A 24319-nucleotide genomic window follows, 5' to 3' on the forward strand; every position below is an offset into this window, starting at 1 on the left:
ACCTGAGCCCATATTGGCTCTGTTGCCCAGGCTAGAGTGTAGTGGCACAATCACAGTTCACTGCAACCTCTGCCTCCTGGGTTCAATCAATTCTCCTGCCTCAGCCTCCTAAGCAGCTGGGACTACAGGCACGCACCACCACGCCCAGCTAATTTTTGTATTTTTAGTAAAGACAGGGTTTCACCATATTGGCCACACTGGTCTCAAACTCCTGACCGTGTGATCCACCCGCCTCAGCCTCCCAAAGTGCTGGGATTACAGGTGTGAGCCACCGCACCAGGCCACTTAATAAATATTTATTGAATGGACAAGCAGGGATAGTTTAATCCTGAAGGAGAAGGGGCCGAGCTCAGGAGCCCACTGCAGCAGCCCCGCAATACAATCAGTGCAAGATTCACAAAGGAGGAGACCAAGCAGAAGACCACTCAGCATGATCACAACTAGCGGCATTTCTTGAAAGTACACTGTAATCACTTTCCACTAATCTATCATTTGGACTGTTTTGCCATCCATCCTGCACTGGCTGGGTTCAGAGAGCTTTTACTGTTTTTATTTCCAACCCATACATTTAAAGCAGTATCAAGTAACCCTTAAGTGCACAATTACCAGCTCATAAGAGACTCTTCCACTCCCTTGATAAATCATTATGGTTTGGCTTTGACCTTGCACCTGGGTACTACACACACACAACCCTACCCTACAACCCACCCAAAGGCAAGGACTTCTCAAACTGAGGGAAGATCAGGCTTGGTGAAAAGGTAGCTATGGCAATTTACATGAAATCAAGTCACTGCACTTTGGGCAACAGAAGTCCTTTCTTGCCATTTTATCCTCTCAAGCTCAGGCAAGCGAGGTCCTTTTAATTTGAGGGAAGGACACATGGCCTGACACTGGCCACTACCCAGGGAACTATGGGGATGCTGGGGTTGCGGCACCCATGGCTGGTACAGTGATGGTGTCTCTGTACCAGCCATGGGTACAGAGGTTGTCAGTACAGGGCTGTCAGCGCCTGATCGGGAAGCCTGGGCTCTACCAGGTACCCCCAGGAAGCCCCATTGTCCCTTCCCTCGGCCCAGACCCACTGACCTATCACCATCTGTAGTCATCAAACACTTGTGCTGTCTCTAGAATTTTTCAACTAGTTCTGCACCCAAAGACTTACAGCTTGGCTCCAGTCCAATCCCGGGAACATGACATGACCAACAACATCCAAGGTGAAACCCAACACCATCATTCACCTTCTCCCGCCCCCTCCTAGGTCCTGCACAAACTGAATGTCCCCTTCACAACGTCACCCAGACCCTCTCTGCTAATGGTCCCACCAAACTGTCAATGTGCGGAAGTCCCCAACTCAATCAGAAAAGAAAAAACTGAAGCAAGGCAACAGCACATCATCCTGAGGAAGCCCAGAAGTCAGGCTGTTATACTACATACTGGCTGGCTAGAGAAGAATTAGCAGGGGCCACAGATCCAGTTTTCCAGTCTGGGGTCAGCATACTACTGCCTGCCACCTGTCCTAGTAAATAAAGTATTTCTGGGAAACAGCCATGTCAGTACTTGAGAACACACTTGTCTATGGCTGTTTCCACCTACAACAACAGAGACAGTAAGGCCCAAATCCCAATACTGAGATCTGAAGGCAGATCAGGAGGAAACTGTGCCTGATGAGCTACTCAGTAAAAAGAGAGAGGTAGCCCTAGCCACAGCAGCAAGCTGCCGCCAAGAAGTCAGGGGAGAGGCACATTGAGGTGTTCAGGTAGGTCCCTGAGCAGTCCCTGCTCTCCCCAAGGCACAGGGCCCCATCAACCCTCTGTGGGGAAGAGTATGGCTTGGCAGACTAGAGATGTGGAGAATCAGCCCCAGGAGAACCAAGAGCCAATCGTGAGGTTGGTCACACAAGCCCATCCCTGGCAACCAGAGCTGGCACTGGAGGCTGGAGTTCCCACCTCTGCTCTCAAATTGAGATTCCCATTAGGGTGACAGCCAGTACCTAGGCCCCTGGTCTGCCCCTGCCTGTCTCCTCCCTCAGCTATGGGAACTACAGCCTCCTCGAGGGAGGAGACAGGCAGGGGCAGACCAGTAGCCTAAGGTATGTACTGGCTGTCTTCTACTTCCACCATCTTCTGCCCATAATGAACCAGCACAGCCCTTCTTAGTTTCCCAGGTCCCCCCAGCGTCACAGCATCTCACCACGTCCTTCAAGGCCCGGCCCACTTCAGCTGCAAGTGAGCTACATGCACATGAAGAAGAATACACGTTCCATGCTCCCGCTCCAACCACCTGGCCTCTTCTCGATTCCTCAGACCCAGCACGCCTGCCTACTCCCTATGCCAGGCCTTTGCACACACCGTTCCCACGGCCAGGAGAACCCCTCCTAGCTCCCACCCATCCTTTGAGTTCAAACACCTGTTACTCAGGCAAGCTCTCCCCACCAGCCCCTCACCATGGACCACTATGCTGGAACTTTTTGCTGAAACTTGCTACTTGAAATCAAGCATCCCACTTACCAAAGTCTCCACGCTCCATGGACACAGGGCGCTTGTGCATCACCACATCCAACACCCAAAAGGGCACGGAGGAGGAGACTACAAAATGGGGACCTCCGCAAGTTGTCAGGACCCAACCAAGAAGTTTCTACCACTGGCGGGAGGCAGAAAAAAAAAAAAAAAAATACAAATGCTGTCTTTAACTAAAATAGTGAATCAGTGCCAGGAAGAAGCCACATGGAGACAGGCAAGACCACGGCCACGTGCACAGCCCCTGGGGTGAGTCCAGGGCTTCGGGGCAGGACCAACACCCCCTCCTGCCCCACCCCTGGCATGCTATTTGGGGAGCTTTGGGGGCCCTGTGTCTGAAGGGCTTCCCTCGGGCCACCACTGAGAATTGAGAGCCGCCCCAGTGTCAGTGGCGCCCACACTCTGTACTCCCCATCTCCTTTCTTATGGCAGAGGCTGGGTCCCACCCTAAAACCCCCCACTCACAGTTCTCATGCAGGTCCAGAGTCCTGCCCTCTGGAAAGTTCAGACTCCACCACCACATCCGCCTCCCTCCTTGGCACTCCAGGTCTCTCTCCAAACCATCCCAAATGCTCACGAGCTTCCTCCTAGCACATTCTGCCCAGTCTGGCTCTCTGGCAGTTCAACAGTGGGCCCAATGCCCTCCCGGGGAGCCTGCCTGGCTGCCTGGAACCCCCCTCAGGTCTCCAGACCATCCTGAGAACCCAGCGACAGGCCCTGGCACCAGACAGCTTCTCAAACAGAAGCAACTACTTCTTTCATTACTATGATTAATGTCGTTCCTCAAAATATTGCCACCTCCATCTGGATGCTCCTCTTACTGTTTCCACCCAGGCTCCCAGCAGCCGCCGGGGCAGTGCACACAGCAGTCCTAAACTACCTATTGACCCCAGATCTTAAATGCCCAGAGACCAAATGTCTACGTGTAGATGATGCTGAGGCCTTAGGAAGTGTCTGAAATATTTAAGTGTTTAGTATTTCAGATGCCTGATGTGTTGCAGTATTAAAGGACACTAGAAGAAAATGTCACAAGAACAAAAGAGGAAATGATTTCTCCGCTAATACTGAAGATCTAGAAACTGATCTAAAAATAAAAATAAAAATAAAAATACCAACACACTACTGTATTAAAGGAAACTCACTGACAAACAGATACAGGAAAACAAGAAATATGTTCAAAGCTGGGCACAGTGGCTCACACCTATAATCCCAGCACTTTGAGAGGCCGAGGCAGGTGGATCACGAGGTCAGGAGATCGAGTCCACCCTGGCCAACATGGTGAAATCCTAAAAATACTAAAAATACTAAAAATGTCTCTACAAAAATACAAAAATTAGCTGGGTGTCGTGACACACGCCTGTAGTCGCAGCTACTCAGCAGGCTAAGGCAAGAGAATCGCTTGAACCCGGGAGGCAAAGACTGCAGTGAGCCAAGATCACACCACTGCACTCCAGCCTGGCGACAGAATGAGACTCCATCTCAAAAAAGAAAAAGAAAAAGAAAAGAAAGAAATACCTTCAATCCCCAAGCAATGCACGGGAACAGAGACCTCAGATATTCCTGGACACTGTTTCTCCCTAAATCCCCTAAAGATTTCAGGGGTCCTAGGATCACTCCACCTGTCCAGGAACTGAAGAAAACCTATAGAATATCCACATTCCAACATTGTGATCCCAAGATGATGTCATTAAGAGACTTCTAGAACCGCTTGCAATTTTTTAACCTCCCCCCCCCCCGTACTTAGCACAAGGTAGGCAATGAGTGTGTGTGCCTTTGTCCCTTTGTCTCCAAGCTAATTCTGAGAGGACAGAATACAAGCTGTCATAAAGGTATAGAATATTTCTGAATTCAGAAAGGTTCAATTTTTTTTTATTGTGGTAAAACGTACACAAAATTTACATCTAAACCATTTTAAGTGCACAGTTCAGTGGCATTAGGTGCAAGTCACACTGTGGTGCAACCATCATCCATCCATCTCCAGAACTTTTCCATCTTCCCCAGCTGAAACTCTATCCCCATTAAATACTCACTCTCATCTCCCTGCCCCCAACCCCTGGCAACCCCCCTTCCTCCTTCTGTCTTTTAAGAATTTGAGAGTCTAGTAACCTCATATAGGTGCAATCATAAGTGTGTCTTTTTGAGCCTGACTTCTCTTACTCAGCATAATGTCCTCAAGGCAGAGCCACACACATCACTCACCCTTTGGGGCCAAAGCGTGTACAGAAAAAAAAGCCGTGAGCCTGGTATACCCATGGCGCCAAACAAAGCATGGTTCTGAAATTCTGCTCCCCAGCTCAACCATGCCCCCGACGTGCTTCACTACCAACTAGTCCTTCCCTCAGCTTCCCAAAAAAGCTGCATAAAGAAAGCATTGGAGGCCGGCACAGTGGCTCACACCTGTAATCCCAGCACTTTGGGAGGCTGAGGCAGGTGGATCGCTTGAGGCCAGAAGTTCGAGACCTGCCTGTGCAACATAGTGAAACCCCATCTCCATTAAAAATACAAAAAAAAAAAAAAATTTGCCGGGGGTGGTGGTGGTGCCTGTAGTCTTAGCTACTCGGGAGGCTGAGGCACAAGAATCACTGGAACCCAGGAGGCGCAGGTTGCAGTGAGCTAAGATTGCATCTCTGTATTCCAGCCTGGACAACAGAGCAAGATTCTGTCTCAAAAAAATAAAAAATAAAAAGCACTGGAAACACAAGGAATGGTGAGATAACAGCAGCATCCACACATTATGCCACAGATGGAGAAGTCTGCCAGCCTGATCCCAGCTCTTAGCTGCAGAAGAACTCTACCTCCCGGGGACTCTAGCCTTGTCTCTCAGCCATAAGCCAAGGAATGCTTGTTGTGTGAATGGAGATGGACTAGCTCGAGGGCATAAACTTCTCCTCTAAGTTTGTGTAAGAGAAGCCAGAGACATCCCAAATCCACTCCTTGGAGCACCCAAGCTAGACACAGGGAGCCTTATATGGACCCACAGCTGGGTATGAGCCCTGAGCTCCCATCACATCTAACTCTAGACAAGGGAGACTCCAGACAACCCACTGACAGTGCCCCTACTAATTAACGTCATTAAAAAGAAAACCACTCTGTCTGCAGGGTCCAGGTGCACTGGCTCACGCCTGCAATCCCAGTACTTTGGGAGGCCAAGGTGGATGGATTGCTTGAGCTCACAAGTTTGAGACCAGCTTGGGCAACATAGCAAAACCCCATCCCTACAAAAAATACAAAAATTAGCCAGGCGTGGCAGAGCACCTGTAGTCCCAGCTACGTTAGAGGCTGAGATGAGAAGATACCTTAAGCCCAGGAAAGTGAAGGATGCAGTGAGAAGACATTGAGCCACTGCCGTCCAGCCTGGGCGACAGAGCCAGACTTTGTCGCAAAAAAAAAAAAAAAAAGAAAGAAAGAAAAAGAAGGCTGGGCGCGGTGGCTCAAGCCTGTAATCCCAGCACTTAGGGAGGCCGAGACGGGCAGATCACGAGGTCAGGTGATCGAGACCATCCTGGCTAACATGGTGAAACCCCGTCTCTACTAAAAATACAAAAAACTAGCCGGGCGAGGTGGCGGGCGCCTGTAGTCCCAGCTGCTCAGGAGGCTGAGGCAGGAGAATGGCATGAACCCGGGAGGTGGAGCTTGCAATGAGCTGAGATCCGGCCACTGCACTCCAGCCTGGGCGACAGAGCGACACTCCGTCTCAAAAAAAAAAAAAAAAAAAAAAAAAAAAAAAGAAAGAAAAAGAAAACCACTATGTCCCCCGTCAAGTTCTGAGCTCCAAGCCTGCCTACCCTGTAGACTGAGCCAGGTCCATGGGAGTTGTTGCACTGGGGAGCTGTCTGCCAGGCCGGTGTGTGGCTGAGTCCACAGATGCTGGGTGAAAAACAAAATGCCCAGTGACCCTGCCTGAGGTACCCAACTGGAACAAGAGAGCAGGCATTTCTTTGCCAATCATTTCAGATTGGAAATGTGCAAAGCACGCTAATTATGGCTTGGTCAAGTGCTCCTGAATAGAGTAAGGGGAAAGGGGGTAAACAACAATCTAGGGCTCCCACGTCGTTTACCTCTAAACAGGCCGTCTCCTTTGCACATGCACCTATGTGACCTGTGACCACAAAGCACAGAGTCCTCTTGGGATGACTCTAATAAAGGGGAGGTGGGGGGAACAGCTGAATGACCAGGACCAGTCAAAACAGAAAAATTTGGGAAGATCCCAAAAGGCTCCATCTGGCAGAAGACACTGCCTCCATCGTAGGAGAATGCCCACAGAAGGTTCTGATGACAGCCAGCCTTGTCCCCAACAAATTGCCACCCAAGTAGCCTTCCCACACTGCAATGTTTCGACCAATTGTATTAGCTTTACAGTCAGTGGCTGAGTTTTGTTCACTTCATGCCAAGAAATAAAACCTCCAGTTACTCTATTCTTATGGCAAGTTTTCTCAAGTTTGGGTTTTTTTGTTTTGTTTTGTTTTGTTTTTTTAATTGTTGCCCAGGCTAGTCTCGAACTCCTGGCCTCAAGCAATCCTCCCACTTTGGCCTCCAAAAGGGATGGGATTATAGGTGTCACTGACTGCACCTTTTTTATTTTTTGTAGAGATGGGCTCTCACTATGTTGCTCAGGATGGTCTCAAACTGCTAGCTTCAAGTAATCCTCCTGCCTCAGCCTCCCAAAGTGCTGGGATTACAGGCACAAGCCACCACACCCAGCTCAAGTTTGGTTTTTTTGTTTTTTTTTATTTTTTTATTTTTTGTAGAGATGGGCTCTCACTATGTTGCTCAGGATGGTCTCAAACTGCTAGCTTCAAGTAATCCTCCTGCCTCAGCCTCCCAAAGTGCTGGGATTACAGGCACAAGCCACCACACCCAGCTCAAGTTTGGTTTTCAAGCAGGAACAACACCTAACCTGTCATATGGGCAACCTCCTGGAAAGGTGAGGATGCTTCCTTCACCAATGCACAGCACAGTCACTGCCCCTGAGGCCCCAGACCCCAACCACAGGTGTGTCACAGGGTCAAAAGTAAAGCCCCAGGCCAGGCATGATAGCCCATGCCTGTAATCCCAGCACTTTGGGAGGCCGAGGCAGGAGGATCACTTGAGGCCAGGAGTTTGAGACCAGCCTGAGCAACATAGAGAGACCCCCATCTCTACAAAAAATTTAAAAACTCAGTGGAGGCCAGGGTCTCACACCTGTAATCCCAGCACTTTGAGAGACTGAAGGGGGGCGGACCTCTTGATCTTAGGAGTTCAAGACCAGCCTGGGCAAAAGAGCAAAATTCAGTCTCTACAAAAAAAAAATACAAAATTAGCTGGGCAGGCTGACTCATGCCTATGGTCATAGCTACTCAGGACACTGAGGTGGGAGATTCACTTGAGCCTGGGAGGTGGAGGGTGCAGTGAGCCAAGATCACACCACTGCACTCCAGCCTGGACCACAGAGCAAGACCCACTCCAGCCTGGACGACAGAGCAAGACCCTGTATCAAAAACAACAAAAACAAAAACGTACTAAGCCACGTGCGGTGGCTCATGCCTGTAATCCCAACCCTTTGGGAGGCTGAGGTGGGAGGATCACTTGAGCCCAAGAGTTTAAGACCAGCCCTAGCAAACTAGTGAGACCCTGTTTCTATAAAACATTTAAAAACTAAGCCGGGCACGGTGGCTCAAGCCTGTAATCCCAGCACTTTGGGAGGCTGAGACGGGCGGATCACAAGGTCAGGAGATTGAGACCATCCTGGCTAACACGGTGAAACCCCGTCTCTACTAAAAAATACAAAAAACTAGCCGGGCGAGGTGGCGGGCGCCTGTGGTCCCAGCTACTCCGGAGGCTGAGGCAGGAGAATGGCATAAACCCGGGAGGCGGAGCTTGCAGTGAGCTGAGATCCGGCCACTGCACTCCAGCCTGGGCGACAGAGCCAGACTCAGTCTCAAAAAAAAAAAAAAAAATTTAAAAACTAGCTGGCTGCGGTGGTACATGCCTGTAGTCCCAAGTTACTCGGGAGGCTGAGGTGGAAGGATCACTTGAGCCCTGGAGTTTAAGGTTAGTGACCCATGATCATGCCACTACACTCTGGCCAGGATGACAGAGCGAGACACTGTTTCTTCAAAGAAAAGTATATAAAGGTAGTTTCTAGGATACCATAGGGTCCACCTAGATCCAAATCCAGAGTGGCTGGGGAACAACCGGCCAAGCAGCAAGGTCAGTGCTGTCCACCCACAACCTTCCAGACACCTCCAAGTCCAGTTTAGGGCAAGTGGGAGGGCCTGGCAGACCTCAAGCCCCCACATTTCACATTCATTCTGCTCACGCCATCCCCCACCCCCTCTACAACACAGATTCTAGAAATCCACCAAGCTTCCTTTGCTAAGAGGCAGAATTGAATTTCTCTGACCATCAGCTGCCAAATCAAACAGTCAATTCGGTAAATTCTCAGACTTGACTGAAGCCAACCACCAACCATGCCATGGCACCAATGGCCCTGGCTAAGGCCACATGGTCAGCGCAGGGGGGCATTCAGCCCAGGACTCTCAGGGCCTTGTCCAAGGACCAGGCCAACAAGCATGTTCTTAGTCCCAGAAGCTTCATCACTGCTGCAAACTGATGATGTACCACAGCCATCACAAGAATCATGTGATAACTGAAATGTTGCAAAGTATGAACGAAGAAACTGTTAACAATGGCAACATCTATCAGCAAATCTCAGTCACCACCACATACGCCAATTAAGAGAGAAATGGGCCAAGTGTGGTGGCTCATGCCTGTAATCCCAGCACTTTGGGAGACAAAGACAGGAGGATGGCTTTGAGCCCAGGCGTTTGAGACCAGCCTAGGCAACACAGTGGGACCCTATCTCTACAAAATATTTTAAAATTAGTTGGGCGTGGTGGTGTGCAATTTTCTGCCACTGCACGTCAGCCTGGGTGACAGCAAAATCCTTTCTCAAAAACAAAAGGCCAGGCGCGGTGGCTCACGCCTGTAATCCCAACACTTTGGGAGACCAAGGCGGACAGATCACGAGTTCAGGAGATCAAGACCATCCTGGCTAACACAGTGAAACCCCATCTCTACCAAAAATACAAAAAATTAGCCGGGCGTGGTGGTGGGCACCTGTAGTCCCAGCTACTTGGGAGGCTGAGGCAGGAGAGTGGCGTGAACCCGGGAGGCGGAGCTTGCAGTGAGCCGAGATCATGCCACTGCACTCCTGCCTGGGTGACAGAGCCAGACTCCATCTCAAAAAAAAAAAAAAAAGAAAAGAATAGAGAAATGCAAGGCTGTACACATACTCCACAGCTCCTTGACAAAGTATAGTATCAGACAATAAAAGTATGATTGGAAGATGCCAGAACAGCAAGGGCTCCTCAGAGTGTTTCACAGAACTGTCAACTGTCCTTACCACCACCCCCAGCCCTTACAAGATAAACTGAGGCCAAGATGGAGGAAGCAACGCCTCCCTGAAGTCTTAGATGTCACAGAAGAGACACTGAGGCTTGGGGAAAGGAGGTGCCAGGTGGACATGGGGCCCTGCCAGCTAGGAGGAGTTCTGCTTGTGTGGCCCAACAGCTAGCTTCCAGGGAGGAAGCAGGGAGAAAAACGGTGCTGGTGGGGGCTGGCACTTCGGGAACCCTGCTCCAAGAGGAGTCAGACAGCAAAGGCCAAAACGCCTGCTTCCTGCGGTGGGAAGCAAGCAATCCCAGAGCCTTGAAATATGCTTGCTGTTTCTGCCTCAAGCAGCGTTTTCCTTGCTGGAAAGAAGCTTTAGTATGAAAATGCTGATGTGTTATAAGGAACAATGTAAATTTCACTACAATCGCTGCCTTAAAATAAGGTCTGGCTGGGTGCGGTGGCTCACGCCTGTAATCCCAGCACTTTGGGAGGCCAAGGCGGGCAGATCACCCGAAGTCAGGAGTTCAACACCAGCTGAGCCAGCATGGTGAAACCCCATCTGTACTAAAAATACAAAAATTAGCTGGGCATGATGGCGGGCACCTGTAATCCCAGCTACTCGGGAGGCTGGGGTGGAGAATTGCTTGAACCCAGGATGGGGAGGTTGCAGTGAGCTGAGATTGCAACACTGCACACTTCCAGCCTGGGCAATGGAGTGAGACTGTCTCAAAAAGAAAAAAAAAGAGAAAGTCTGAAGAAACATGTCAGACCACGCAGCCTTAGGCTAGGCCCTCAGCAGACTTCGCCTGCGTCACTCCCAGAGTAAGAAGGGACCCCACAAGAGGCTGAACTCTGCCACACAGAGCCTGTGTCCAACACGGACTAGGATGTCTTTCTTCCCTCGCACACAGTAGAGTGGCTGCACACATCAGGCTTCATGCCAGCGGGCAGGCCAGCAAACACAGGGCCGGCACACACTCCACCCTCCACAGTTCTAAGCTGTTGGTCCTTGAGAACCCAGCCACCCATCCCAGAGAAGCACACTGCTCTCAGTGTGGTCAGGGTCCCAAGTCAACCACAAAGTGTCACTGAAGCACAGTGCTGCCTAGACAACCCAACCTACATGCAAGATATCCCTTGGGAAACTCGTACGGACAGGCTAAGGGACAGTACAAGCCAGAAGGGGCGAGGAGGGCAGGGCCATAGGGGCAGGGATGTTAGTTCACTCATCCATTCAACTGGCTTTCACTGGGCCAGGCTTACGGAGAACCCTCCCGCCTTCTCTTCCTCCAAAGAGACCTGCTGCCCTTACCTCCCTGGCCCTCCCTTCCTCTATCTCAAGCCACCTCAAACAGATCCAGGCCCTACCTAACCCCTATGCCAGCACTAACATGCAGCCTGAGAGCCAGGCCCTGGATGTCTCTGTCCCCAGGATGGGGCTGCTTGTGCATCCTCACAGTCCAGGCATCCCCCAGTGTCCATCAGGCAGTGCTGTGGCAAGAAGGGGAGGGCCTGACCCTCAACTGAGAAAGTTACCGCCCGCCAGGCACCTGGATTCAAACTGCTAGAGAAAAGTGCACTTCTGAAAACTTTGGGGACACCAAGAGAATCATCTCTAATATGTTGACAAGAGGTTTTGTTACTGAAAGAGGAAACGGTGGCTAACAATTACTGAATTCTTTATTTGGTGCCAGGCAATGTGCCAACACGTTACATGCCTGATTTCATTTAATCCTCATAACCACAGAATGAGGTACTGTCATCATACCTACACTCACACGAGGGACTGTCATCGTACCCACCCTTCACACGACGGAACCCATACCGTTACCAGCACTTCACGCAAGGCACTACCGCAGATATCCACACCTGACAGAGGAGAAAACCAAGGTTAAAAAAAGTCAAGATGGGTCTGGGCGCGGTGGCTCACGTCTGTAATCCCAGCACTTTGGGAGGCCGAGGCGGGGGGATCACAAGGTCAGGAGATCAAGACCATTCTGGCTAACACGGTGAAACCCCATCTCTACTAAAAATACCAAAATATATATATATACACACATTGCCGGGCGCGGTGGCTCACGCCTGTAATCCCAGCACTTTGGGAGGCCGAGGCGGGCGGATCACAAGGTCAGGAGATCGAGACCACGGTGAAACCCCATCTCTACTAAAAATACAAAAAATTAGCCGGGCGCGGTTGTGGGCGCCTGTAGTCCCAGCTACTCGGGAGGCTGAGGCAGGAGAATGGCGTGAACCCGGGAGGCGGAGCTTGCAGTGAGCCGAGATCGCGCCACTGCACTCCAGCCTGGGCGACAGAGCGAGACTCCGTCTCAAAAAAAAAAAAAAAAAAAAAAAATATATATATATATATATATATACACACATTAACCAGGCAAGGTGGCGGGCACCTGTAGTCCCAGCTACTCGGGAGGCTGAGGCAGGAGAATGGCGGGAACTCGGGAGGCAGAGCTTGCAGTGAGCCAACATTGCACCACTGCACTCCAGCCTGGGCGACAGAGCAAGACCCCGTCTCAAAAAAAAAAGTCAAGATGGGCTAGGCGCAACGGCTCACGCCTGTAATCCCAGCACTTTGGGAGGCCGAGGCAGGCAGATCACGTGAGGTCAGAAATTCGAGACCAGCCTGGCCAACATGGTGAAACTCCGTCTCTACTTAAAAAAAAAAAAAAATACAAAAACCTGCTGGGTGTGGTCGTGCACGCCTATAACCCCAGCTACTCAGGGTAGCTGCCCCAGCTGAGGCAGGAGAATCGCTTGAACCTGGGAAGCGGAGGTTGCAGTGAGCTGAGATCGCGCCACTGTACTCCAGCTTGGGTGACAGAGACTCCGTCTCAAAAAAAAAAAGTCAAGATGGTTTCCCAAGGTCACACAGTTAATAAGACAGATGGGAATCTACACCTAGGTCAGCTACCTCCTAGGCTCAGGCTCAAACCTGAACCACTGTACCACTGAGAACAATCTGACTGAGACAGTCCTAGGATTAGATCCTTCCCAAGGCTCTGGGAAAACTTCCTCTACCAAAGATGTAGGTAGGCATCATCCAGGGCGGTGACTTACACCTGTCTCAGCACTTTGGGAGCCCAAGGAAGGCAGATCACTTGAGGTCAGGAATTCGAGACCAGCTTGGCCAACATGGCAAAACCCCATCTCTACTAAAATACAAAAAGTAGCTGGGCATGGTGGCTTGTGCCTGTAATCCCAGCTATCCGGGCAGCTGAGGCACAAGAATCACCTGAATCTGGGAGGCGGAGGTTGCAGAGAACTGAGATCGCACCACTGCACTCCAGCCTGGGTGACAGAACAAGACTCCATCTTAAAAAAAAAAAAAAAAAAGGCCGGGCGCGGTGGCTCAAGCCTGTAATCCCAGCACTTTGGGAGGCCGAGACGGGCGGATCACGAGGTCAGGAGATCGAGACCATCCTGGCTAACACGGTGAAACCCCGTCTCTACTAAAAATACAAAAAAACTAGCCGGGCGAGGTGGCGGGCGCCTGTGGTCCCAGCTACTCGGGAGGCTGAGGCAGGAGAATGGCGGGAACCCGGGAGGTGGAGCTTGCAGTGAGCTGAGGTCCGGCCACTGCACTCCAGCCCGGGCGACAGAGCAAGACTCCGTCTCAAAAAAAAAAAAAAAAAAAAAAAAAAAAAAAAGATGTAGAGACCAGTACAGACCCGGGATTCCTCTATTCCTCTAAGTGCATGTTAACTTAACCCTCTACTGAATTGCTAGAAACTCCCCAGGACTGAGCCCAGATGTAAAGGCATGGAAACCCTCAAAGTTCCATGGGCATGAACAGCCACCTGGCCTCTGAGTCCCTCTCTGCCAGTGGACAAGATGCAGGAAGGGGCTGGAAGGATAGACAAATATTACCCGGCCTGGGTCATAAACCAGGACCAATTCACATCTTCATTTCCAGTGAGACACACGTGCATGCCAACCACAAGCTTAGGGCACCATAGGAGCAAGCCACGGTCCCTCGACAGTGAGTGTGTGCAGACATCCCTTCCTCCTTCCACTCAAACAGCACTGAGTGCTCACACATGTGAGGCAATGAGCAGAGCAGGCACAGACCAGGGGGAGGAGAAAGGTTCCTGGCCACTGAATTCAAGGATGGTGGAGGGTACAGGCCTTGAGAGACAGCCCAGGCCCAGTTAGGAGGCCTTCTGGAGTGGGCAGCCCACATCCCAGCCCACTCCCACCTAACTCATCTGATACCTCACTCCCACCCCAAAATGACCCTGTTGGGGTCTTGGTGATCACTAGATAGATACCAAGTCATTTTTATCCAAGTGGCAAATCCCTAAGGCTCTTTTCCTTCTGGCGACCACAACCCCTCCCCATTCTCAAAACCAGTGTCATGGCGGGACACCCACCTGTCTTCTCCCCCGAACTCTGCCAAAAGAGCTAGAATCTGAAAACATTTGAGCAATGCATGAAACAAGGAAACTTCCTAAAACCAGCAAGCAGCAGCTGTTAGAATAATTCATGTGGTTGTTTCAGAGATGTGTTTTAATCGCTCTGGGTCCTTCTGGAAAAGCGTCCAAAACCTCAAGCTGGAAAATCCTCAGAATCTAGAAAATTTGGGTCCCCAACCAGCTCCCAGGGCTCTGGGTTCACACTGAGCCTCTTCCCGATACCTCCAACTGCTAGAAAGATCTCTCAGGCTAAGTCTGTGTTCCTCGAACTTCCATCCATCTGCTGCTATTTCATTCATAGGAACAGAGCAGAACAAACTTCTCCAACATATGGAGATGGTCCCTCGGATATTTCATTCTTTCAACGATTACTTGTCACACTTTCACCTAACACAAAGCACTACAGTTTGGAGAGGGGGACACACAAGGACGGATCAAATTCTACACCTGCCCCTGGAGCTGGCCAGTCAGATGGGGTCAGAGAGCCACGCTGTCTTCATTCATGAGGGTACTGATGGTCACACGGGGCCTCCACACCTCACTCACTGCATCCTCTGCCATGAAAGCAGACAATGACTGCCCAGGGCCAACACCATGCTGTCCCAGAGCATCCTCTAGGACCTAGCTCAACACCCCTAAAACCAAAGACACACAATCTAAGGATCTATGTCACCCTCCAGTTCTCGTTCAGCTGCCACCACTCCGACACCTCTCCTGCCCACCCTTTCTCTGAGTGCCCCAGAGGTTTGCATCATGACATCCTGCCCTGTTTCCCCCATGAGGCTCTAAGACCCTAGAGGGCGGGAATCTCCCTCACAACCAGACACCCCTGGGGCTCAGCACTGGCCAAGCAAGGAAGGCACTTCAACAGTTGTCAAACAGATGAACTGTCCTCAGCCCTTAGTATCCAGTTAATCCCCACCCAATCTTCCTGCAGTGTCTCTGGCACCTGTCCCTGCTTTTTATCCCGTCAGGCAAATCCAAGGCCATATTAGCTCATGCCTGCCTTTTATCAATGGCCTTTCTTCTGCCCAATTCAAGTCAAGATTGTCATGCTCAGAAACCCCTGAGGGCTCTCCACGCTTTGAGAGTGAAGTATAAACAGTCTCCTGTTTAAGGACATCAACAAAAATCACAACAACCTGCGCTTTCCACTTTAGTTCCCAGTATGACTTTCCATAAATCCTGAGGTCCAGGAGGGTGAATGGTCAACTCCACCCGCCGCGCCCAACACTCCTCCAATGCAGTGTGCAGAGGAACCCCTTCTCCACAGGAGCTGTGGATACCCTGAGACTGAGAGAGCCAAGAAAAATCATCTCTCTTCTCAGAATAGTGGGTGGGAGGTAATCAGATGCCCCATCTTCTTCAGCTTCTGCCATATAGTAAGAATTCTAAGTGTGGAGGGCACTGGAGTAAGATGAGGCTACTCTCAGCCTAAGGAGCTGGTCAAGGGCAGGGGCCACTTACCCACGAGGACGTTTGCACCCGTCACTCATCCCAGCCCACCAACTAAGAAGCTCTGCTCAGAGAATCCTACAGCCAACAACACATCTCCTGCACCAGTCACTTCACTGTGTGGTGATGCAAAGTCCAGCTGCATTTCACTCCACAGGGTACCTGCTGGAGCAGCTTAAGCTCTAAAATGTCAACGGATTGACTAAGTTTCAGGCCGGGCGTGGTGGCTCACACCTGTAATCCCAGCACTTTGGGAAGCCAAAGCAGGCAGATCACCCGAGGTCAGGAGTTCGAGGCCAGCGTAAGCCAATATGGTGAAACCCCGTCTCTACTAAAAATACAAAAATTAGCCAGGCATGGTGGTGCATGACCGTAATCCCAGCTACTTGGGAGGCTGAGACAGGAGAACTGCTTGAACCCTGGAGACAAGGTTGCAGTGAGCCGAGATCAAGTTATTGCACTCTGGCTTGGGCAATAAGGGCAAAACTCTGCCTCAAAACAAACGTTTTTTTTTTAAAAAAAAAAAACAACCAAGAGTAGTTCACAAACTCCGAAGACTGATTAAACAGCTCAAAACTACTCCAATTTTTCCAAGCAATTTAAGTATCCTTTTCCTTAATGCAAGAAACCAAGGCAACGGAGTAGAGAAGCTCCCCTCATCTTAAACTTCATAGAAGGTAGATGGAAGATTCTGAGCTGCTCACTCAATGCTGAGCTCCTTCCCCAGGTAGCCACTGTCCATTTCTGCTGTCTTTTGCAATAGCGTCACCTGATCTTATCTCTGGAAAGTAAGAGGAACCCCCTCTGTATTTCCCAAGGGGGTGAGCAAGCCTGCCAGATCGGTGCCAGCAACAGGAAAGGCCTTCAGTCCAGTCCTGAGCCAAGATCCTGCGGCCTTCTGGAACCTACCACCATCCCCACCCCAAATCATCTCTCATCTGAACAAAACATGTTCAGTTCCCTTAATCAGGTCACATCCAGCATCCCTGGCAGAGTGTTAAGGCCCTCGCTCTCACCTGGGACTAACACAGTCGACCATTGGAGCCCTGTGCAGGACCTAACATTTAGTCGGCTCCTCTCATTTCCATGGGCTCCTTTTTCATATCTTTAAATGCTCACCTATATATCAATTAAAGGATGTCTACAAATTAGGAGCGATTACATCTTATAATAGATGGGGACCTGTAATCCCAGTGCTTTGGGAGACTAAGGTAGGAGGATGGCTTAAGTCCAGGAGGTCGAGGCTATAGTGATTGTGATCACGAGCCTCTGCACTCTAGCCTGGGTGACAGAGCAAGACCATGTCTCTTCGGGGGAAAAAAAAAAAACAACATACAGGGAAAAGTAGTTTTATGCTCTTAAAAAGTAAAGTCAGCCGGGCGTGGTGGCTCACACCTGTAATCTCAACATTTTGGGAGGTCAAGGCGGGTGGATCACGAGGTCAAGAGATCGAGCCCATCCTGGCCAACGTGGTGAAACCCCATCTCTACCAAAAATACAAAAACCAGTTGGGCGTGGTGGCGTATGCCTGCAGTCCCAGCTACTTGGGAGGCTGAGGCAGGAGAATTGCTTGAACCGGAGAGGCAGAGGCTGCAGTGAGTCAAGAACATGCCACTGCACTCCAGTCTGGCGAAAGAGCGAGACTCTGTCTCAAAAAAAAAAAAAAAAAAGTACCCGGCTGGGCATGGTGGTGCACGCCTGTAATCACAGCTACTTGGGAGGCTGGGGCAGGAGAATCACTTGAACCTAAGAGGAGGAGGTTACAGTGAGCCAAGATTGTGTCACTGCACTATAGCCTGGGCAACAGAGTGAGACTTCATCTCCAAAAAAACAAAAAACAAAAAGGCCAGGTGTGGTGGCTCACACCTGTAATCCCAGCACTTTGGGAGGCCGAGGCAGGCAGATCACCTGAAGTCAGGAGTTTGAGACCAGTCTGACCAACATGGAGAAACCCTGTCTCTACTAAAAACACAAAATTAGCCAGGTGTGGTGGCACATGCCTGTAATCCCAGCTACTCGGGAGGCTGAAGCAGAAGAATTCGTTTGAACTCAGGAGGCGGAGGTTGCAGTAAGTTGAGATTGCGCCATTGCACTCTAGCCTGGGCAACAAGAGCAAAACTCCATCTTTTTTTTTTTTTTTTTAAATACTTTAAGATCTAGGGTACATGTGCACAATGTGCAGGTTTGTTACATATGTATACATGTGCCATGTTAGTGTGCTGCACCCATTAACTCGTCATTTACATTAGGTATATCTCCTAATGCTATCCCTCCCCCGTCCTCCCTCCCCACAATAGGACCCGGTGTGTGATGTTCCCCTTCCTGTGTCCAAGTGAAAAACTCCATCTTAAAAAAAAAAAGATAAAGCCATCACCTACTCAACACTACTACAGTTTTTTAGGTTTGTTTTTTGTTTTTTTTTTGGTGGGAGGGGCTCGCTATGTTGTCCAGGCCAATCTCAAACTCCTGGCCTCAAGCAATCCTCCCACCTCAGCCTCCCAAAGAGCTAAGGTTACCTGAGCCACTGCACTTGGCCACTACAATTTTTTTTAAGGCAGTCCTGAGAAACCAGAGGCAGCCCTAAGTTTTCCCTCCCCATGTCCTGTCCCATCCTCACCCTACAGACACCCAAAATGACCTCAGGGCTCAAAAAAAGGCAGGGCGTGGTGGCTCACACCTGTAATCCCAGCACTTTGGGTGGCCAAGGTGGATAGATCACTTGAGACCAGGAGTTCAAGACCAGCTTGGCCAACATGGTAAAACCCCATCTCTACAAAAAAATACAAAAATGAGCTGGGCGTGGTGGCGTGGGCCTGTAATCCCAGCTACTTGGGAGGCTGAGGCACGAGAATCCTTGAACCCTGATGCAGAGGTTGCAGTGAGCTGAGACTGCGCCACTGCACTCCAGACTGGACAACAGAGCGAGACTCTGTTTCAAAAAAAAAAAAAGACAAGGCCCTGAGGAAGGAAACTGGCCAATGGACCTACATAAATAAAGTAAGAAGGAAGTTAAAACAAAATTCACCAAGACACAAAGACATCAGTAAGAACAACAGAGATCAGAAAGTCTAATTCCAGGAGAAAACAGGGATATATCCTCATTCCTTCTGCAAGTCACCCTTGAGCAGGTCACTCCTCCTCCGCTTGAGCCTCAGTTTCCTGTTTGTGCCCAGTGTTGGGTTCAGCAGAACACAGGACACAGAAGAAAGTCCTAAGTAGAATCCTAAGTTTGTCTGCTACCCAACTACCAAAAACAGTTACATTTCTAATCCTATAACCTGACAGATACAAACTGACAGTAAGACTGCAATTACATTTCAACCCACACTCAGTATATGTTAATATACTTTCCCAAGAAAACTTCAATAGCAGACCAGGCAACTCCTACCACCGACATCTGAGGCTCCCACCCTCTCCCCAGACTTCAGCATCAGGAAATGTTGCTTGTACAGTTGGAAAAGAGACAACAAAAAGACTCAACACTAAAAACTTGACCAAAAGTTTGGGGAAGGGAGGCAGGAGACAGATGACCCACATACCAACTACCGAGAAGGTCAGTTCATCAAACAAATGTGTTAACAAAAAACACCAAACATGGCCAGCATGGTGGCTCACACTTGTAATCCTAATACTTTGGGAGGCTGAGATGGGTGGACCATCTGAGATCAGGAGTTCGAGACCAGCCTGACCAACATGATAAAACCCCATCTCCACTAAAAATACAAAAATTAGCTAGGCATGGTGGTGGGCGCCTGTAATCCCAACTACTCGGGAGGCCGAGGCAGGAGAATCGCTTGAACCCAGGAGGCGGAGGTTGCAGTGAGCTGAGATCGCGCCATTGCACTCCAGCCTGGGCGACAGAGTGAGACTCCATCTCAAAAAAACCAAAAACACCAAACACACCAGCAAACTCTCCCTGGGTTAGAGTGGCTCTAAGAGAATCCTAGGAAAGGAGTTGACTATAGAATCCTCTGAAAGAACCACCACTGAAGGGGGAGGGCATGAACCCTCGGCAAACCCAGGGACACTACATGAGACGACCGAAAATGAAGTTTAGGTGTTCCATCAATGATAAGCAAGTCCTGAGAACAGCACAGGTTTCATGACTGAACCAATTCAATCGATGCCTTCAAACCAAGAATTCAGTTCACCACTCTCCTACTTTCTCCAGCCACACTGAGCAACAGGGAAAAATGTTCCTCTGCGGATGTGAACGAAGGTGGCAGTAGCAGTTTTCAAAACTTGCTGGCAGAGTGAGTCTGTGCTAAACACACAAAAGAACTAAAAATCTGCTGTCACTACCACCAAAATCCACCAACTTGAAACCCCAGCAACAAGAAGACAGATGCTCCTCGATTTATGATGAGTTTATTAGAATGTAGCTGCCCTGGGAGTAGAAAATATCAAACGCATTTAACACAGCCACTGGTCCCACTTTACAACGATTTGACTTACAATTTCTCAACTTTACCATGGTATGGAAGGGATCCGCGTTCAGGACAAACTGTTATAAACCAAAGCAAGCTCCTCGACTTACAATGGGGTTACCTCTGATAAACCCAACATAAAGTTGAAATTTTTTTTTTTTTTTTTTTTTTTTTTTTTTTTTTTTTTTTTTTGAGACAGAGTCTCGCTCTGGGGCCCAGGCTGGAGTGCAGTGGCCGGATCTCAGCTCACTGCAAGCTCCGCCTCCCGGGTTTACGCCATTCTCCTGTCTCAGCCTCCCGAGTAGCTGGAACTACAGGCGCCCGCCACCGCGCCCGGCTACTTTTTTGTATTTTTTTAGTAGAGACGGGGTTTCACCATGTTAGCCAGGATGGTCTCGATCTTCTGACCTCGTGATCCGCCCGTCTCGGCCTCCCAAAGTGCTGGGATTACAGGCTTGAGCCACCGCGCCCGGCCAAAGTTGAAAATTTTTAAGTCAAACCATCGTAAATTGGAGGCCTACTTTACTGGCCTAAAATCTGCCCACCTCCAAGGTCAGGGCAAGCAGTGGCCTCTAAGGTAAGGATGTGTTAAGTATAAATTCACAGCCACTGACTCAAAGGTTAACTGCACAAAATGGCTGTGACTGGAGAAAATGTTAAGTTGGTATTATTTGCAGAGTTAGGGCCATAGGGTTTTTCACATCCCTTCCAGATAATCTGATCAGACCTTTTTTATCCCCCCAAAGACAAGAGTGTCACTCTGCTGCACAGCCTGGAGTGCAATGGCATGATCTCCCCTCACTGCAGCTTCAACCTCCTGGGCTCAGGCTATCCTCCCATCTTAGCCTCACGAGTAGCAGGGCCTACAGATGCGTGCCACCACACCTGGCTAATTTTTTTTTTTTTAAGAGATGGGGGATTGCTATGTTGCCCGGGCTGGTCTCGAACTCCTGGGCTCAAGGAATCAGCCTGCCTTAGGATCCCAAAGTGCTAGGATCACAGATGTGAGCTGCCGTGCCCAGCTTTGATCTGACTCTTAGACTTCCAAATTGTTAGCTTGCAGCGAGATTCTATTATAAAGAAAACCAAGCTCCTCAATCTGAGTGTTACATTATAAATGATAACTGAGATGTGAGGTGTTCAAGAATCACTGTGTAGTTGACATCTGGCGGGGGAGAAAGCTTTTTGGCTCTCAGGTAAATGGACAGGCAAAGGCTGGAATACCCCTGACTGCTTGTAGACACTTTCCACTTGTCCTCACAGCGTCCTGTTAGGTCAAAGATGCTGTCTCGGCCAACAGAAGAGAAAGCTGAGGCCAGGTGATCAGGTGACCCACCCGAGGCTGAAGAGTGGTAAATTGCATGTCGTCAGTGACAAAGCCAGGTCTGACCAACGCCAAGCTGGTTGGAGAGCAGTCAGTCTGGAAGGCAAGTCCAGGAGGATGAGATTTACCCTGGCACTCCCAGACGCCACTGCAAGTACCATCAAACCGCCTACTTCCAGCCCCAGCCCTGAGTCCACTCAGTGACAGGGACCCCTCTCAGTTCTCTAAGGAAGGTTCCCATGACAGATCTGCCTGGCCAACAGCTTCCTATCTCACAGATGCAAGTCAGGATGCTGGCTTCCGCAAGCCCTGGGCCAGGAAAGAGGCTGCCTCCTGGCTTGGGGCACAACCAACCCAGGCATTCAGTATCATCAAGAAGGCCCCAAGGCTGTGGAAAAATCAGAAATCAGAAAGGCTGAGGTGGGTCCCAGCCGCAGAATAATGAGCAAGGTGACTGGCAAATATCACCCACTGTAGGGGACTTTGCCTTCTTCTCAGGAACGTGGAGAGAGGGGAACAGGCTGGGGCACAAAGCTGAGGCATGCACCCCAGTGTGGCTCCAAAGGGTGCATGCAGACAGTGACAGTCTGCCATGAGCGTGGTGTCATCCCCCACAGAAGAGGTGGGGCAGCTAATGCTTGTTAACTCTGGCTCACCTGTTACAGTCCTAACAGTACTCACTGAACTCCAATGTGTGGAACACACGGGCACTGGGGTCAGCCATTTGCACTCGCCATCTCACTCCTAGCACAGCTTCCATGAGAGATAGCAAGCACCCCCGAGATAGCAAACACCCCCCTGACAGAAACGGGAAACCGGTGAAGTTCAACAAGGTCCTTTGCCAGGAAGTGGCCAGGCAGAGCTCACACCAGGCTGTCTGAGGCAAAGCCAGGGCTGTACTGGATGCCACTAGAGACAGGCTGCTCAGCAATAGGCACATGGTCATACTTGGCAAAAAGCAGGCGCCCCCTAGACTCAAAGTGGCCTCCTTGGCACAGGAGGAGCTGCTGTGCCACCATAATACAGCAGTATTTTTAAAGTGTGTGCTCAAAGGCACCACCTTATTTAGGCTATGTTTCAAGGTTGAAACCAGAATATCTAACCAGCAAGGCAGGCCAGGCAGCGCCAGATCCTGAGACGGAACTGCAGGAAGAATAGCTGAGGGATTCTTCAACAAATCCTTCAAACAAGTGGAATTTCTCCCCAATCCTGTACCACATGGCCACACCCCTCCCCACAGGCACAGCTACTATCTTTGAGGCCAAGCGGCAGGAAAGCCCTGAAGCCTCAACCACCCCGCCCACCACTCCCCATCCCCCACCCCCTGCCCCAAAAACGCCCACTTTGACTTGCTGGGAGCCCCCCTTTAAAGTACTGCTCATCTCCTGCCAGCAAATCCTATCTCAGAAGCCAGCCTCCAGCATCCTCAGAAATTGCAGGTCTTCAGTCCTTGCATATAAGGAACCCTAAAATCAGGAATCAGGCAGAAAGGCAAGTTCCCTGACAAACTCACCTGTGAAACACGGGTGCCTCTGGAGGCTCAGGATAGACAAAGGGGGTACAGTGTACAGAGGAGCTGCAAGGGGCCCTGGCAACTGTGCAAACCAGTGCAAACGTGCAACATTCTGACTGAGGGCTCCTCTCTCCCACACCTAGAGGGTTTCCTGGATTCCCAATCACTTCCTGAGGCTACCTGAAGATATTCTATTAGGGTAAATTCCTTTGTCTTCTAAAAGACTAACCTACATTTCCATCAGACAAAACGAGGTCACAAATATAGTCTGGAAAGCACAAGGTGGGGGAAGGGAAAGAGGCCCACGGTCCGACACTCTCTTGACAAAAAAGTCCCAGAACCTGTTTGAGGGGATGCTGGGGAACCCATGCTCGAGCGGGATCTGTCCCCAGTGGTACCTTTGTTTCTGACAGCACGGGTCTCACTACTTCCACCTCGCCGCAACCACCAACCACTTCAAGATCTGTCTTTTTTTATCTCAACCTTCTTAATACACTGCCTTCCTAATTCCATTCAAAAACATACCTTTGCACAGTTAGCACTTAAGTCCTGTTAACCTGAAAGACCCACAGTCTGAGGCCAGAATGTGGAAAGTCACCTCCCAAAGCAGCTCAGATAACTCAAAAGCATCCATTCTAACAAACGACCACACTTAGCAGGCAGCATAGTTCTGTCAGCCTCAAACTATAACACTGCCAACTCGTTCTTCTGGTTCTGCTGCACTTCCCAACCAGACAAGGGTTAGGAGGAAATCCCAGGGATGCACTATTACCCCAGGACAGCTGCTCGGGAAGACTTCACCCACTCACCTATTTCATAATCTTCCTAGTTTTCTACAACCAGCATAAATTAACTCAATTACAGGGGGGGAAAGGTCTAGAGAAAATAGCCCTGCCTGTTCCATTTGATGGCACAGAAACACCCTGAGTCCAAGCAGATAGTTCTTCAGACAAGCATCTGAGCTGCCCAGGCTTTGAAGTGTCAGTACGTGCTAATAATGGTCCTTAACAAAATTCGTGGTAAAGGCCATTACATTTTTGTCTCTGTTGGGAAATGACATAGCCAAGACTCTGCTGGTCATTCTTAATTTTCTTCCAAGAGAACAAACACCAAAAAAGCCGCCAACATTTCAAGAATGGCTTTACAACTTTCCCAGCCACATTCTTCAGAGGCATCCTTTAGTCATCTGCTGTCTTAAGACCCAAAGAGGTCCCAGCTGTGAGCCTCACTGCACCAGCCCTTGCCTTATCCCCTTCAAGAGGGTCCCCCTACTTGTTCTCTGA

At 49.9% G+C, this 24319-nt stretch overlaps 2 protein-coding genes across 11 annotated transcripts in view; one reads left to right on the forward strand and one right to left on the reverse strand.

Moving 5' to 3' along the window:
- The window catches only part of SUGP1 (SURP and G-patch domain containing 1), a 273381-nt gene that overhangs the window by 110202 nt on the left and 138860 nt on the right, over positions 1-24319 (forward strand). The window lies entirely within an intron of this gene.
- Positions 1-24319, reverse strand: part of GATAD2A (GATA zinc finger domain containing 2A) — a 120708-nt gene that overhangs the window by 71852 nt on the left and 24537 nt on the right. Inside the window, exon 1 of one of the 10 annotated variants that reach the window (XM_050769561.1) lies at positions 4032-6167. The exons of the other annotated variants lie outside the window; for them this stretch is intronic. The gene's annotated coding sequence lies outside the window, so the exon portion shown is untranslated. Of the gene's footprint in view, positions 1-4031; positions 6168-24319 lie in introns of those variants that run through there. 10 annotated transcript variants of the gene reach the window in all.

The sequence above is a fragment of the Macaca thibetana genome, chromosome 19, assembly GCF_024542745.1.
Source record: "Macaca thibetana thibetana isolate TM-01 chromosome 19, ASM2454274v1, whole genome shotgun sequence".
Taxonomy (NCBI): Eukaryota; Metazoa; Chordata; class Mammalia; order Primates; family Cercopithecidae; genus Macaca; species Macaca thibetana.